The sequence below is a fragment of the Rousettus aegyptiacus genome, unplaced genomic scaffold (assembly GCF_014176215.1).
Source record: "Rousettus aegyptiacus isolate mRouAeg1 unplaced genomic scaffold, mRouAeg1.p scaffold_m13_p_16, whole genome shotgun sequence".
Classification (NCBI taxonomy): domain Eukaryota; kingdom Metazoa; phylum Chordata; class Mammalia; order Chiroptera; family Pteropodidae; genus Rousettus; species Rousettus aegyptiacus.
Window position 1 is genome coordinate 4,062,686 of NW_023416291.1, and position 15,920 is coordinate 4,078,605.

General features: G+C 38.1%; 1 long non-coding RNA gene across 1 annotated transcript in view; it reads left to right on the forward strand.

Annotated features, from left to right (window-relative positions):
* Positions 1-9,252, forward strand: part of LOC107518505 — a 559,217-nt gene extending 549,965 nt beyond the window's left edge. The window contains exon 15 of the long non-coding RNA XR_004954837.1: positions 9,195-9,252. This is a non-coding gene — a long non-coding RNA (uncharacterized LOC107518505). The remainder of the gene's footprint in view (positions 1-9,194) is intronic.
* The last annotated feature ends 6,668 nt before the right edge of the window (positions 9,253-15,920 follow it).

Here is a 15,920-nt window from a genome sequence, read left to right on the forward strand (position 1 = left end):
CGCTAGTATCAGGCTTGGGGCTGGTCGGCAAGAGGTACAGGGCGCACTGAGGCCAGATGCTGGTTTTATGGGTTTTCTGAACCTTTGAGAGGTTTTAGGAAAGTCCACAGCATGACCAGGACAGGCTACTTATATGGAAAAACACTGGAAGCGGCCTGGGTGGGCTTGGAAGTTGGGAGGGGCGGGGTTTCAGGGGTGGGGCGACCAGTGTTAGACAGGTCAATGGAGACTCAGATTTAGCAGCCGCCTGGGTTTGCACACCAGGAGGGGGAGCGAGCTCAAAAAGGAACAACGGCTTCTGACAGGACTTCTGTCTGGGAGAAAGCTGCCCCTCCAGCCCTCGTCCTGAAGCCAGACTGCTCAGTTCCTCCCGGGATGTCCCTGGCGCCTGGCGAGATGCTGCCCCAGAGCTGGAGCAGAGAGAGATAAGTGTCACTGAGTAAGTCCACGCGCGGGACCCTTGAGAGGAATGTCTGTGACTCCAGCCGCCCTCCATCTCACTCAGCCACAGTCTCCGCTGGTTTTCACAGCCAGAAGTTGTGGGGGCTTCTCTTCCTGGCACTGGAACCCTGGGCTGGGGGACCCAGTGCGGTACCAGGACCTCTTACTCCTCAGGGGGAACCTCTGTAGCTGAGGTAGCCCTCCTGAGTCTCAGCTGCCGCACACGTGGGTGTGGGTCCAGCCTGATGCGTGACCCCGCCCGTCCTACCAGCCTCTTGTGTATGTCCCCAGTTGTAGGACTCTGGTCAGCTAGATTTCAGGCAATTCTCAGTGATGGTTGTCCTGTAGTGTAATTGTAATTTTGACGTGGTTGTGAGAGGAGGCAAATGCAGAGTTGACCTACTCCGCCATCTTGACCAGAAACTCATCTCTTACGGAATTTGATCACCATGTCTAGAAAATGTCTTATAAGTCATCAGGTACATCAAATTGCTATTTTCCTCTGTTGAGACATTTCAAAATGCTGTAAAGGAGAGGTTATATTGATTCGGTATGTAAAATTTTAAATAGAATAAATTGACATTTTAAAAGTTTTAAATTACTTGCATACTTTTTATAATTTACTTTATAGAAATATGGTGTGTGTTGCTTGGGGGAAATATTGAAGATCAGGAGACGATAAAGAACGGGAAATTATTGTTTTACTACCTACACATAAGTTCTGATAACATATTGATGTTCAATACTTCTGCTCTTTACATATTCATTTAATTAACAGCTATTTACTGAGCACCTATTACATGCAAACACTATTCTAGACAGTCAGTCTTCTGCTTTTGGAGCCTACATTGTGGTGGGAAGAAAACTGAAAATAAACTAATGTAAGGACAACAAAATGTCTGATAATTTTAGTGTCCTGGGAAGAAAAAAAGCAACAGCAGGATAACAAAAAGCGTGACGAGGGAAGGTAGAGAGCGTGTAATTCAATTAGATGGTCGGGGAAGGAGGAGGAAATAATGCTTGAAACAGAATCCAAATGATGGGAAGGAGCCATCCACGAGAGAAAGTCTCCAGGCAACGTGAAACAAACAACCAAAAAACAGTGAGAATGGAGTAGTAGTTGAGCCAGATTATGTAGGACAAGGTTAGATGTTTGGATTTTGTTATATTTTATTAAAAATGTTTTTATTGTGATAAAAACATTTAACATGATATCTAATAAACTGTTAAGTGCACAGTATAACACTGTTAAGGGCAATGTTGTACTGTAGATCTCAAAAATTTACTCATTTTGCATAAGTAAAACTTTCTCCCCATTGAACAGCAACTCTCTGCTTCCCCCTCCCCCACAGCCCCTGGTAACCACCGTTCCACCCTCTGTTTCAGTGAGTTTGATTAGTTTAGATACCTCATACAAATGGAATCATGCAGCATTTGTTTTTCTGTGACTGACTGATTTCACTCAGCATAATATCCTCCAGGTTAATCTATGTTGTCGTGACTGGCAGGATTTCCTTTTTTTTATGGCTGAATAATATTCCACAATGTATAAATACCATATTTCCTTTATCTGTTCATCTGTGGACATTTAACTTATTTCCATATCTTGGCTATTGTGAATAATTCTGCAGTGAACATGAGCATGCGGATATCTCTTAGAGGTCCTGATTTCAATTCTTTTGACTATATACACAGAAGTGTGGTTGCTGGAACATATGGTTTATTTTACATTCAAGTTAAAATCCAAACCCGAACAATTTAGATATTATTTTGACTTAAATAAAAGGTAATTAAAGAACTAATAAGCAGAAGAGCGCTATGTCAGATTTATATATATAACCTAAGGTTGGAGACTGGCGTGGGAGGGGAGCAGGCGCAGAGAGTTGAGGTCTAGGCTGCTCTGTAGTTCAGATGGAAGATGAAGGAGACTTAGGCTGGGAGGCTCAGTGAAGATGAAGAGAAGGAGGTAAGACTGAGCTTGCTTTTCATGGCAGAGTCGCGAAACTTCGAAGATGAAGTAATGAGAGGAGCGGGTGAAGAAGAGAGGATGGAATCCATCTGCCCCTGGGTCGAGCAGATGGGGGAGCCATTCAGAGAGAAGGAGTTAGGTGGAGAAAAGGTTAGGAGGCGAAGAACTCTGTGCAGAAGTTCCTTGGTTTAAGACACCATATTCAAAAGATGAATATATGCTATGTTTTTATAATTCATTTTGTAATCATAATTATTTGTATAATTTAATATATTTCCAAAGTGTGATTTTAATGACTACATAGATGTATATTTTATCAATAGATGCATAATTTATATGCAGTCACTCGTGTATTTCTGGACATGTAGCTGTTTCTCAGTTTCAGGATTTTGTTTTTATTTTGTATAACTCTATGTTGGTCGTACTTAAAGATGAATAATTATGAATACCTACTTTATTTACATAAGTAAAGTTTTCAGAATCAAAGATGTTGTGCTTTTAAAGGTTTCGATGCTTAGCTCCCACAATGCTCCGAAAAGGGCGTACCATCACGACTTTCATCAATAGTTTAGAAGAGTGACTTTTCTCAGGGTGACCAATCTAATTTTTCGTTAATCTGTGTCATTTTGCCAGGAAAAGAAAGTATTATTTTTGATGTGACATTAAATATAAATATACATATATATATATAGATTTCTTTGATGCTATTGACAGTGGTTACTTTTACATGTCTTTAGTTATTTGCCTTTCTTCTTTTGTGAATTGGCTGTATATGGTCTTTGACTGCTCGTCTTTAGAAATTTTTATTTTTTATTCATTTGTTAGAAATCTTTGTTATCGTTAACATTTCTGTAAACATTGAAAATAAGCCTAAGGTTTTTGATACAAGTCATTTTGATTATGGAGGGTTTTGATATTTATTGAATATTATGAGTATATATCAATGATTTCCTCTTTGTGGTAGTTATATTTGGATGAATGCTTAATGTAAGAGAGATTCTAAGTGTTAGTTTTAATTGCAGCTATTGTGTTATATGTGGTATCTTCACCGTGATATTTTACGTAATCTCTGGGACTTGGTATCTGGCTATTGATCTAGCAAATATATTCTTTTCATTTTTGTCATGAAGATTCAGAATCATTTACATTCACCTGGAATAAACAGCAGTACTGATTCACAGCCTCATCACATGACTATTTTAACTCTTCTGTCTTGTCACAATAAAGTCAGAAGGGACCTTGATCATCTGGACATTTCACATTACATCACACTGACCTACTATGTGGAGGGTGCCCTATTAATATGACCTGCAGAAAAGTAAGTGACGATAATAGGGTTTAACATAAATCATAAACGATGTTCAGGGATATGTCACTCAAGTGTACTTTTTAAGTATCCAGAGATTAGAGGTATGCCAGGATATCTCCTCCAAGAAAAAGGACAAGTTGTTGCCACCAAGAACAAGGCACAGGGCTTGATAGGCCTCTTCTTATTTTGCAGATGTCACATACACTTGAAAATACAGTTCCACTCCATTCCCTACACAGCTTGGGAAGCTGTTGATATAAAGTTATCTGGCACGTTAAAATGCTACTCCAAAACCTCTGGGAAGCGCCACTAAAAGTGCCATAGCACAGACTCTTGGGTTTTCAGGGCAAGGACATGCCAGCTCAGCAAAGAAGGAGTCACTGTTTTAAAAGCAGACCCTAACCTGCTACACAGCTCTAGTAGATGCTGGGCGCCTGAGCATGACACATCGGTGACAATGCAGCCAGAGCTGTCTGTCATCGTGAAAGGCACCAAGTCCCAGCAGTGAGCAGATGCAGAGCAACCCATCATCGAAGTGCAATGAAACGTTCACATCGGACCAATCAAATTTAGAGGGCACGTGCCTTCTAATTGTGTCTCCTGGGGGGTGTGGTCTCTTGAGGACTCCACATGAGGAAAAGGACAAACTAAAGCCTGATTCGTTACGTCTAGGCAGACATATTGGCATACACTTGCATGTCAATAAACTGCTGAAGTGTGGCGCTCAAGGACAGTGAAGAGAGAAACGCGTCCCAGTGCGCAGAGCTTCACATAATCAAATGCGTGTGCAAGCGCTGACGGAGGATGAAGATGCTCACAGACTCTTGAGTAACCCCAAATGGCTTCGCAAGGTGGCCAGGGACCCGAGAAGACAACGTTTAAACACGAGCCATGACATGGGGAGGGTGGGAGGCGTGACGTGTGAATGTAGCTATGGAGTCCGGCACAGAGATGGTGGCTCTCTGTGTCTCATGCTGATGGTTACTAAGGAGCATCCACGACAGGGGATGAATATCGCCGGCAGTAGCGGGAGCTGTGATTTGTTCCATGAGCCCTCTTACTGCATCTCACCCTCCCCAGAAGCGGTGACCTGCAGCCGTGTGAAAGCAGCAGTCCCGGGAGAGAGAGGCAGGGAATGGATCTGAGCTGCACGAAATGCACACTCCGATATTCACCACGCACTGCGACACGTTTCTTGAACCTTTTCATGCGTTCAGGTAGACTTTCAAGTGCCGATATGTGCAGAGACGAGTATGAGGGCTCTTTTTCTTTAAACTCTGAACAGCTGTGGTGTCCACAATGGCAAGACTGAATGTACTAGAGATTGGCAGCCACCCATCAATTACTCTGAGTGCTCGGTGCTGTCACCCAACTCCCTTCTTTCTCGGGAGGGAGAATCCTGAGGGCCAGCTTTGGACCATTTTCTCAAGTTTTCCCCAACATTTAACATACAGTGGTTCACTTAGTAATTAACCAATTAATAACTCCCTCTGTTTGTATCACTTTACCCCACCTTCCTACCAGAGTTCTGTGCATTTCCCAAATAAACTACTCACACTTGAAGCCTTGGCTCGAAGTTGACTTTGGGGAAAACCCCAAATAATACACAATACTGGTATGGGGACAAATGAACAGAAAAGAGCATCCATGCCTAGAGAAATTTATATTTTGGAATTCAACACTAAGACATAAGAAAATAAATACAGTGTGGTAAGAACTATAATGAAATCATGAGGGAGAGAACAGAGGGAGGTCCCTAAGACCCTACGAGAAGCTGGATGAGTCAGGACCAGAGTGAAGAGTGGAGAAGACAAAGTCTATGGCTCACTGGGAAACTCATGTTAAGATAGAACCAAATAAAACCATGTTCTTACTGTCCATTCTTATTATTCAACCAAAATTTTGAGCGTCTCCGATGTGCGTCATTACCTGTAGAAAAGTTTGCCCTTGTGGAAGATTCTTTTAAAACCCCAGATTCTGTCCCCTTAGTGATCAGGCAAAGAACTCTTGGCATTTGTGCTTCTTGGGCCTATGTAACCTCCACTCAGACAGAAGTTAGCTTCCTTCCATTACTTCTGAAGAGAAGTTAATGACTTTCTTTGGCATGCTTTTTGTGAGCAGGTTACTGGAAAATGAAATTTCCCAATTCCACAGCCCATCCCCCTCATACCTAACTGCAGAAGTCAGTGATTAGAGATGAGAACATAAAGTGAAAGAAATGTAATTTCCTTCCATCTTTGGAAGTGCTTTGAGATGGGAAATTTCTTGCTGTTTCAAGATAAAATGTCTCCTGTTATAATATGCGGCCACTAGTAATGAGCTGGGTGAAGGTCACTTTTTTCCTCTCATATTAAGAAGTAATGTGAAATGTTTGCAGGGTAAAAATTATCCTCAAAAAAAAAAATAAATTTTAGTATGTTCTTGAACATTAATGTACCAGACACCTAAAATTCTTTTTTCCCTCTTTGTTCTAGACTTATAAAAAAGTATAGTTTTTTATCTTTGGGCCTCTTATTCACAGCTAGTCATTTTTTCCTAATGTGTACTAGACTACGTGACATTGCTTACAGAAGGATTTGTTCTTTCACAAATGACTTGCCTGGTCTGGTACAAAATGATTGCCTATAATGTTGCAGTAGCTATTTTTAGGTGCATAAAAGGAAAATCCAGTTGTTAAATGGTGCACTAGCCGTATGCAAATCAAGACTCTGTAAGAAAAGATAATGAGGGAAAATTACTTATGTATTGATTTCTATTATAAAAAAAGAAAAAGCAATTCTGCAAGACAAAATGATCATGGTTTCTTTTATAATCGAGTAGTTTCCAGGAGCTGATAAAGTCACTGGGAAATTTATTTCTATATTAAAGCTCAGGGACTGCCTAGCACTGACAAGATGATTTTTACTCCTGCTTTTGAACTGTGAGGCTTGTGTCTAGCAATGTGACATGTTAAAATTTTATGAAAAATTGGTGCCTTCAGGATTTGGATATGTACATAATGGAGCTTCAGACGTTCATTTCTTCAAAACGTTTTCCGGAGCATTTGTCATTTAAACTTTTTGCAGTCTTTTTCATAAAATGCTTTCTGTGTGCACTATAAATTGAAAGAATAAATGTGAAGAATATGTAAATGAAAAATATCTTTCGCAGAGATATAAGATGGGATATTCAATTAAGAAAACTTTACAAGTGAGATGAATACACTGAGTAGGATGTGGAAATGTCATAATTTTTTGACATATGCAAAAAAATGTTCATTGCAAAAAATTTTCAACAAGTCATATACATTTCAATGTTAGTTATAAGCAAAAAGAACTGTAAGGAAGCAATTACTTATCAAATAAGTTGAAAATACATAGCAGCCAAAGAAATAAATAGATAAAACAATTTTAGACAGTTCAATTTCAATATCATGAAACTTTTAACTGAAGAACCCCTTTCCTTATGTGGCTAAGAATTCATTTTTTTTTTCATGACATAGATTTAAACACTGTTAATAGCAATCCATAATTTTCAGTTGCCTACGATCTTTAATTTTTCATATGTACTTCACTGAGCCTGAACATTAGCATCAGGTCACTCTGAACGTGAGGCAGAGGTGGCAGAGTCCCAGAGGGCTTTGGAAAGCCACTGAAACATTGACAGACTCAGCATTTCATAACCTTCAACGTCTCTTGTCTATAGTATGGTGTGTTAGTATCTTAAATAGGATACTAAACAGGGCACCAGTTTGAACATGCAGACAATTATAGTAACGATTGCTCTACGAAGAATGTGGCAAGTCCACAACAGTGCTGGGACACACAACGAATCTAAAACGTAAAGAGCTCATGGCCCATGAGAGCAAGAACCGTGTCTCTCAGTAACTGCTCAGTAAACACCATTGAAATCATGAGGAAAAGTCAGAGAGCGGTAATGAGCCCAGCAGTCCATGGACACCATTTCTTTCTAAAGTGTTTTCCTTCTTTCCAAGTGAATGCAGATGCATCGTTTCAGAGCAGTAATAAATATATATAGCACATATGCATATATAGGATGAAATGTTTTGCCAAATAGCTATCCAAGGGGATTATTTTTGTGTTCGCAAAATCATATATGAGTATTGTATAGTTATGATTTCTAAAGTCAGGCTACATTATCCAGATTGATAGCCTTACCAATTATTATTACTTGTGTGATTTTGGGCAAATTTTAAAATTTCCATATGCTTTAGTTTCCTTATCTATAAAATGGGATTGAAAATAATAGCTACTCAAGAATCAGCTGTGAGGTTTAAATGAACTACCCCATGTGAGTGCTTGGAGAAGTGCTTAGGGCTTCGTCAGTGCTATATTCATATTAGTTTTTATTACTTAATACGCCATAAGAAATAAAAATGACCACGCCTTCATTTTATCACACCTGAACTATGGTTGTCCCCATCTCCAGCCTGTTGCCTGGCAGGTCATCCGACAGACGCTCCATTCAGAAAGACCCTTCTGAAGCCTGGTCTTGTTCCCGTGAGACCGACACACTGACGGTGTCTCCTGCCCACAGCCTACCTAACAAAGTTATTTTGGGGAGCAAATGAGATCTCGTACCTCTGAACACTTTGAAATTTTATGATATATATATATATGATATATATATGTAATATATATATATGATATATATATGTATGTATGTATGTATGTATGTATGTAAGATTCATTATGCAGCTCCCCTGGAGAGAAGCATTTCACGAGTGGGCATTTCCTGTGCCAGCAAGACTGGAGGCCCTGTTGCAAACGCAGTCTTCCACGTCAGTTAGGGTGGCCCTATCACCTTTCCACTTTTTTTTTTTTTTTTTTTTTAACCTGCAAGGCAGCAGAGGCTCTAGGTCCCTCTCCTGAAGCACAGTCCATAGTGCTTCTTGCTGTGTGTGCTTGAAGCCTCCCCTCCATGAGTCAGATAGATCCTGGAGACTGCGAGCTTCCTCGCCGAGCAACTTTTCATGGAAACAGTGTCCAACAAAATGGTACTATTCAAAAACCTGCTCTGCGCGTGTATACATAGATAGAATTTTATGAAAAACTTTTAAGAAACGCCGAATATGTTCAGTAATACTCTGATTTGTGTTTATTTTATAAAATTAGTAGGAGGAATAGCATCAGAAATTACTCAGGAATATTGAGTATTATTACAGGAGCAATAAGAAAGCATTCGGAAAAAAGAACATTACCTTCATTGTCTACTTGGCGAAGCATCAGTTCTTTAGGTTGACATTATATTCAAACCTATCATAAGATGAGGAGTTAAAACGAGAGATCGAAGTTATGTATCCAGTAGAGAAAAGCATCTTCGGTAAACAGTGTGAATAAACAATGGGTTTGTAAATTTCCCTTAAATCTTAATGTACCTAAGGGTCGAGAACAAATGATACTAACAATTTTTTAATATTATGTTTCATAAATTATTTAAAAACAGACAATACAATAAAATCTCTTGAAATTACAGGAGACAGATGGTGGCCTCTACACACAGTCGCTGAGCAGAACAAAAGTCAAGGTAGGCAATATACATTTTGAATATTTGAGAATATAAGAGTATCTTTATATTTTATATTATATGGTATACAAATCTTTTATCATAAAAATAACAAATAGAATTTGTAGAAAATGTATATATATATATATTAAAAATGTAAAAGAAGTAAATAAAATCTCTGTAAGTCCTCTTACCAGAGAAAGCCACTGTTAATACTTTTGGTTGTGAGGATTTTGTTCTATTTTTACTTAACTTATTGTCATATTTCTCAATATTATAGAAACGATCTAACAGGGTAAACAAAATAATATTTGTTTACTTACATTGTTGGAAATAACCGAAAGTAAAACTTAGGACAGAGACAAATCTAAATATCCTACTATTAATAATATAAAGAATAACAACAATAATTATTATTCTTAAATCATTTGTCTTTTTCAAAGCCTTGAACACTAACTCAAACACTGGAGTTTATGTCTCTTTCAAAATCTATAGAAGTATTATTTAAATGATTAATGTTTTATAGCCCTTTAGAGTTCACCAAGCACTTTCATACATAATCTCGATGGCACCTGTGACATTTAAACGTTACCTACAGAACACTCACCAGGGCAGAGTTGCACATAAGGCCTTGAGGCTTTTGTGTTGTGATAGCCCTTTGCCAAAAAAACCCAGATGCTTCTAATGCTAACTTCTCGTGGTTCCAGCTGTCCAATCGCCGTTGATATAATACTCATTCACACAGAGAATTACACCGCAATACAGAATTGTGGCGTGCTTCCCTCATTTTGTACCCCTGGTTGGTGACCCGTGGCAATTATAACTGTTGTTCCTCCACTGCCGTTGGAGGCTCTGTGTCACAAGACAGGCTTTTCTCTCATTGAGCTGAAGGACTAGCCGGAGTGAGCAAGGAGACCAAGAGAGGCCTAGTGTCAGGCAGCTGGCATTTCCCAGAGTTCTCCTTGAGCGTTGGCACCCAAACTCAGTCTTCTTTGTCCTGGGTCCCCAGGCGTTTACCACGCCCCTTGCAAATCCATTTTTGTGCTTGTGCACCCGTGGGGGGTTGAGACTCCTCTCCCAGACAGAGCCCGAGGGGTCCCTCTGCGTCCTGCCGGAGCATGCCTCTCTGAGCACGGTAAGCGACAGGGACGGCTCGCTGCTGTCACTATTGCCTGTGACTTCTAGCCAGTGCCAACACGCCCCAGCCCTCCACAAGCACTCATACGAATACAAGAACTTGTGCATAGTCCTGGTTTTTCAAAGGGAAAAAAAGATGTGTGAATAAATTATGAGTGAGGAAGAAGATAAATAAGAATAGCAAAATATAAGAAACTTATACCAAAGATATTACACTCAACTGTCATGTTTTTCAGCCTTAAGTGAATAAATATATGGGATGTTCAAATACTCACTCTTCTTGTTTGTGAAACATGCACCAGCAAAACTGTGTTCTTTTCATGGATGCCGAGGGAGCAGCAGACACTGTATCTTAACGTAGATCATCTCAAGCGTCTTGGTGACTGTGTGGTAGACATCATTACACGTGGCCTCACTTTACAGAAAGCTCAGGATGCCGGGCTCATCCAACATGACAGTTTAAGTGGCTGAGTCAGGACTGAAACTCAGGTCTGTGGCAACCAAGGCCCAGCCCGTTCTAGTACCTCACTATGACTTAAACTGTGTTTTCTAGAGAAATTTTTTTTTTAAAGTATTTTAACATTGTAGCCACTCATCAAAAATTACAAATTTCATATTTAATGACATATTTGCATAGGAAACCTACGCAAAATTGAGGGGGTACGAGGCATCAGAGCATACCTGATTAGAACAGGCGTATTTAATTTTAAACGCGACGTTAGCCAGTTGGGGAGGAGCAGATGTCGAAATAGCCAGAACCACAGCGGGTAATTCCAGTTCATACATGGTAATTATACAACGCAAGTGGTCATTTTAAAATAGGAACTATCTTATAAAAATCACAAGGAAATTACTACTAATTCAATATAAAGTACTTTTAAGAGCCAAATTAAAAATGGGTAACATTTATTTTCATGGTCAGGTCAAAATCCTGCAATTAGAAAAATAAAAAGGAATAAAAGCTGATGTGTGGGAAAGAGACTTTTGCAGTTAATTTTGTGTTTGTTAGTGGGGAAAAAGGGCAGAGATAGAAGCCAGCCGTTTCACTGTGATTTTATGACTTCTTCAACTATTTCTTCCTGACTGAAATCTTATCCAATTTTGTGGTGAAATTTCCTCAGCTTCTCTGACTTGAGTTCAAAAGAATTAGGTCTGGAGGTTGGCATGAGTCCGCAATGCTTCAGAAATGCTGTCTCTTCTTTGTTGAGCATCATTACTCTAAATGATCTCTTCTGCTGTCAATCTTGGACTTTGTTATATTGATATAACATATGCGTGAAGTTACATTGATATTACATATTATAGGTACAACAGTATTTAAATATAATTCTGATTAATACTATGCCTATAGTAATAAATACATTTTTGATAGTTTAAAATCGTAATGGTAACTCTTTTCCTTTTACTGACCCTATAACTTTTTTAAAAAGTTTTCGTTGTGTCTTTTGTTTGCTTTCGATGAGGACAGGTTATCTAAGAGATGGAAAATAACTTGATGACTGAAACTTGCTCACATCTAATCATGCCAAGCAATCAGCCTCTGGGAGTAAAGGCTATTATAATGCTCCGTAGCATTTATTGTATTAGTGACCATTGTGGACTCTGCAAAATATTAAAATAAAGAGATAATCTTAACACAAATCACCATTACTACAAGCATACGCACACTAGCAGAAAGACAAAGAGGCCCCACAATTCGCATGTGAAGGATGTCATGTCTCCCAAAAGATTCAGAATGTGTTTTCCGGTTTTAGGTTATATGGCAGGTCACATACAGAAATAAATACAATGAACCCATAAAAAGAAAAAAAAATCTCCAAGTTTGGCCATAAATAAGCTTATATTTTGTACTTGCCTTCGTGAGAAGGCTGCAGATTAGAATCTGCTTCTAATTCTTTAAATATTCTGGATTGTGTAAACAATTTGAGTCTCTCCAATTCTTAACGCATTCTGGAGGATTGTTTTTTATTTCTCTTTCCCATGGCTCAGACGTACGATTCAAGTAGTGTGACTAACCTTCTGTGAGTTCTGCTAAAAGACTTACTGCAAATATTTACTTGGAAGAGTTCCGAATCATGCTTCATGATGCAGTTTTAAACCCAGTTTCAGTACCGTGCCTTAAATTTTTAGCGTTGGTGATTGGAAAAATATAAGGCAAAGCTGGAGGATTTAGTAGTAACAGATTTGGTCAATGGATAAGAAAACGACTATAGGGGAGTCATCACATCTCATGGAAAGTCCATCATCAATATTTCTAATGTGCTTCTATTATCTATATTATAATACAGATGGATCCCATGCTCTTTATTATGTGAATGCTCTGTTACTGATTACGCTTAATTTTAACTCCATGGAAATATTACTGTGCTTCTCTTTGTGCACGTGTTTTACCCGTGTCATGTGGTTTAAACTAAGACACCTTTCATAGTTTTTTATATTTTTTTTCATAAACTATTGATACTTATGCATAGAACATATTATAGTTTTAAAATCACAGATTGGTTTATGACATACTCTACTATGTGAATGCTTACTGGTCTAGATTATCATTCTGTTCTGAATAAACATTTAATATGTAAACAGAAAAATGGATATAAAATTCAAAATAGGTGAGAGAAAAGTGAGACATAGAAAACTTATATAAGCAAAACAAGTGCTAGATTTAAATTGACCAGGTATTTTATTTTTATGTAAATACTTTTGCATTTGAAATAATATATTTTGAATAAAAATAGTTATTTTAGCAGAATGACAAGAAATAAAACAGTTTTTTTACTTCATGCCAGATTGCAAACACCATGTATTTAATTTGTGCTATTTAAAATTTCTGAGATGATAGAAATCAGGTCATCATTTTATAATCATGTATTTCCAATTTGGAATAACACATGTGAACTTTGTGCAATTATTTTTAAGGATCAAAGAAAATATAATAAAACTTAATGATATTACCTTATCGATAAATTTTAATTGTTTAGCTACCAGATCAATAGGTTGCACAGTATGACTAATTATAAAGTAAGTTTTTAATTGACATTTCAGATTGCTAAGCCTACTGACTTTTCAGAAGACTTCTCTCCCAAAGGTCTATTGGGGGAGGGAGGGGGGACGTAAAAGGCTTCCTCTCCAAATGAGTTAAAAATACAGACATTTCGCTTTTTTTTGCTTACCCGTGAAACCATGTTTAAAATCCGTGTCATCAGACTCTTTCGTCAGTATCTTCGTCCCTAATTCTCAGTCTCCTTCACTCTCGCCAGCTTTTTGCTTTACATTCATGACGATTTATTCATCTCTCTGTATGTTTTCACAGACATGGGAGACTTTTTTTGTTGAAAATGTGCTGTTGATCATCTTCTAAATTTTTTTAGGTAAATGATAGTTTGCCTAAAATTCACCAGGCGGTCATAATTTCTACTATTTTTATTATGTTTGTTTGTTTTATATCTGATTTTAACAAAAATTACCCTTTGAAAATTGATGTGTAATTCAGTTTCATTATTTTAAAATGTAAAAAAAAAATCATCTGTAAATCTTATTGTGTCTCTAATATATAGTTCTGTGGTTTGTAAAGTACTATTTCACAGTTGCCTCATTTAATTCTATCATAAAGCTTAGGATGTGGTTGAGGAGGATTTTTTTTTAATCTCATCTACATTTTAATATACTACATATATTTTATCATATATATAGCATATGTATATATCATTTGCCCGAGAAGAAGATGAAACTAAAATTGAGGGTAATGAAAGTGGAAGGAATTGACTCAGGCTTACTGTTTGAAACCCAGATATAGTATTTACTAGTTAAATGATTGGGGACAAATCACATTATCTTTCTAAGCCTTAGTTTCCTCATTTTAGAAACAGGATTAATATCAAAGGAGATTTGGGAGGATTAAATATGAATTAACCTAATATGGACCCAAAATGGTTTTTTCCTTCATTTTTAATTTTAAGACTTATTTTCTTTCAAGTACATTATTCAGTTAAAAGGTATTGCATTAGTAATATAGGAATCTAAAATATTTCTACCATGAAAAATTATTTATAGTTTATTTTTGGTGCCTCGTGCTGACTCAGATGACTTATATGTTGTCTTTGTCAATGAATTTATTCAATAACATGTCTTTTTCCCTATCTCTTTTTTGTCCACCTCCTCTGACTCTATAGCTAATAGAAAAGCCCAAGACCCAATCATCTATCAACTAGATTATTGAAAGTCTTGCTCCATTTCTAAGATATTTGGTCAGTCACAAATGGGCGTACAAGATTAGTCCATCACTTGGTTAGTTTTGATGACAAGAGTAGCACATTCACTGATGATTCCATCATGTCATGTCTTTTATTATGATTAGTGGTCATTTTTTTAAATCAATCTTAATTTATGTAAAAATGATTCTGATTCTGCAACTATTCCACCAGATCCCTCTTGTCAGAATCAAATAACTTTTCTGAAATTCAGTCATTTCAGAGTCCTCCTCTTAGTAACTTGGTCAAATACTATGAAAAAATATGTAAATTATATACAGCATTTTCATAGTAATTGTTTTTTTCTTTACCGAGGATCCAGTAAAGCGCCTCGTCAGAGGCTGACATAATATATGTCTCTTTCAGTCCAGATTCCTCCTCTTCTCTCTTTGTACAAGTTCTGCTGTTTCTCTTCTGATGACACATCATACTCCCTTTCCGGTTCGGTCTGCCCTGGGTGTCACTTTCTCATATCAGAACGGTGATTCCTTGTGTTAACGCTACTGCAGTACTTCTGGTGTCAGATTTTGAATAAAATAGTACCAACTGCATTGCTAAAGGAACTATACCCCTCAGCGTGTTGTGAAAAATGCCTGTTCCCAATCTTAGGTACCATGGGATGGTGTTTTTCTCAGGCTTTTGATGTGCTAATCCCATTGGTGCCTTTGACGTTCTCTGTCACACTGTAGTGATAGAGAAGTTTATTATAGTCCATTCTGCATGGTAGAGGAAGTAACTTCCTGATGGGGTCAGAGCTAAAACCAGATCTTCCTCTGGGTGGAAATAAATGAATTTACCCCTGTGTGTTCGATACCATCAAACAGTGTCCTTCTGGCTTCAGGAGACTTTTCCGTTTATTCATTTTATCCTCATTATGATTCACTTACAAATCCTGACCATCAAAGTTACATCATCCATAAGTCATTAGAGCAGGGGAGTCATTTACAAAAAGTTAGATTGTCAGTTATCAGAAATTTCTCTTCAGATTTCTCAACTTGTGGACCCTCTTCTGTCCGAGCCATTCACAGCATTTCTTTAATCACGGTCCACACCCTTTTAGCCACTCTCTGCTAAAAGGCCCTGGACCCCTGGTTATCTGAGTATAACCGCACATACAAGGGCTTTGAAGCGAGCATGTACGTGCAGTGTCTGGGGAGGATGCTGCAGCTCAGGCAAAGGTCAGGACGAGAGAGGGCGTCTGAGAAACAGCAGTGTGTCCTTGGTGACTGGAGCCAGGGGTTGGCCAAGCAGCATGTGCGTGTTGGTGAATCTTAGGGGACAGAGAAAACGAAAGTGTGAGCAGTGAAGGAGG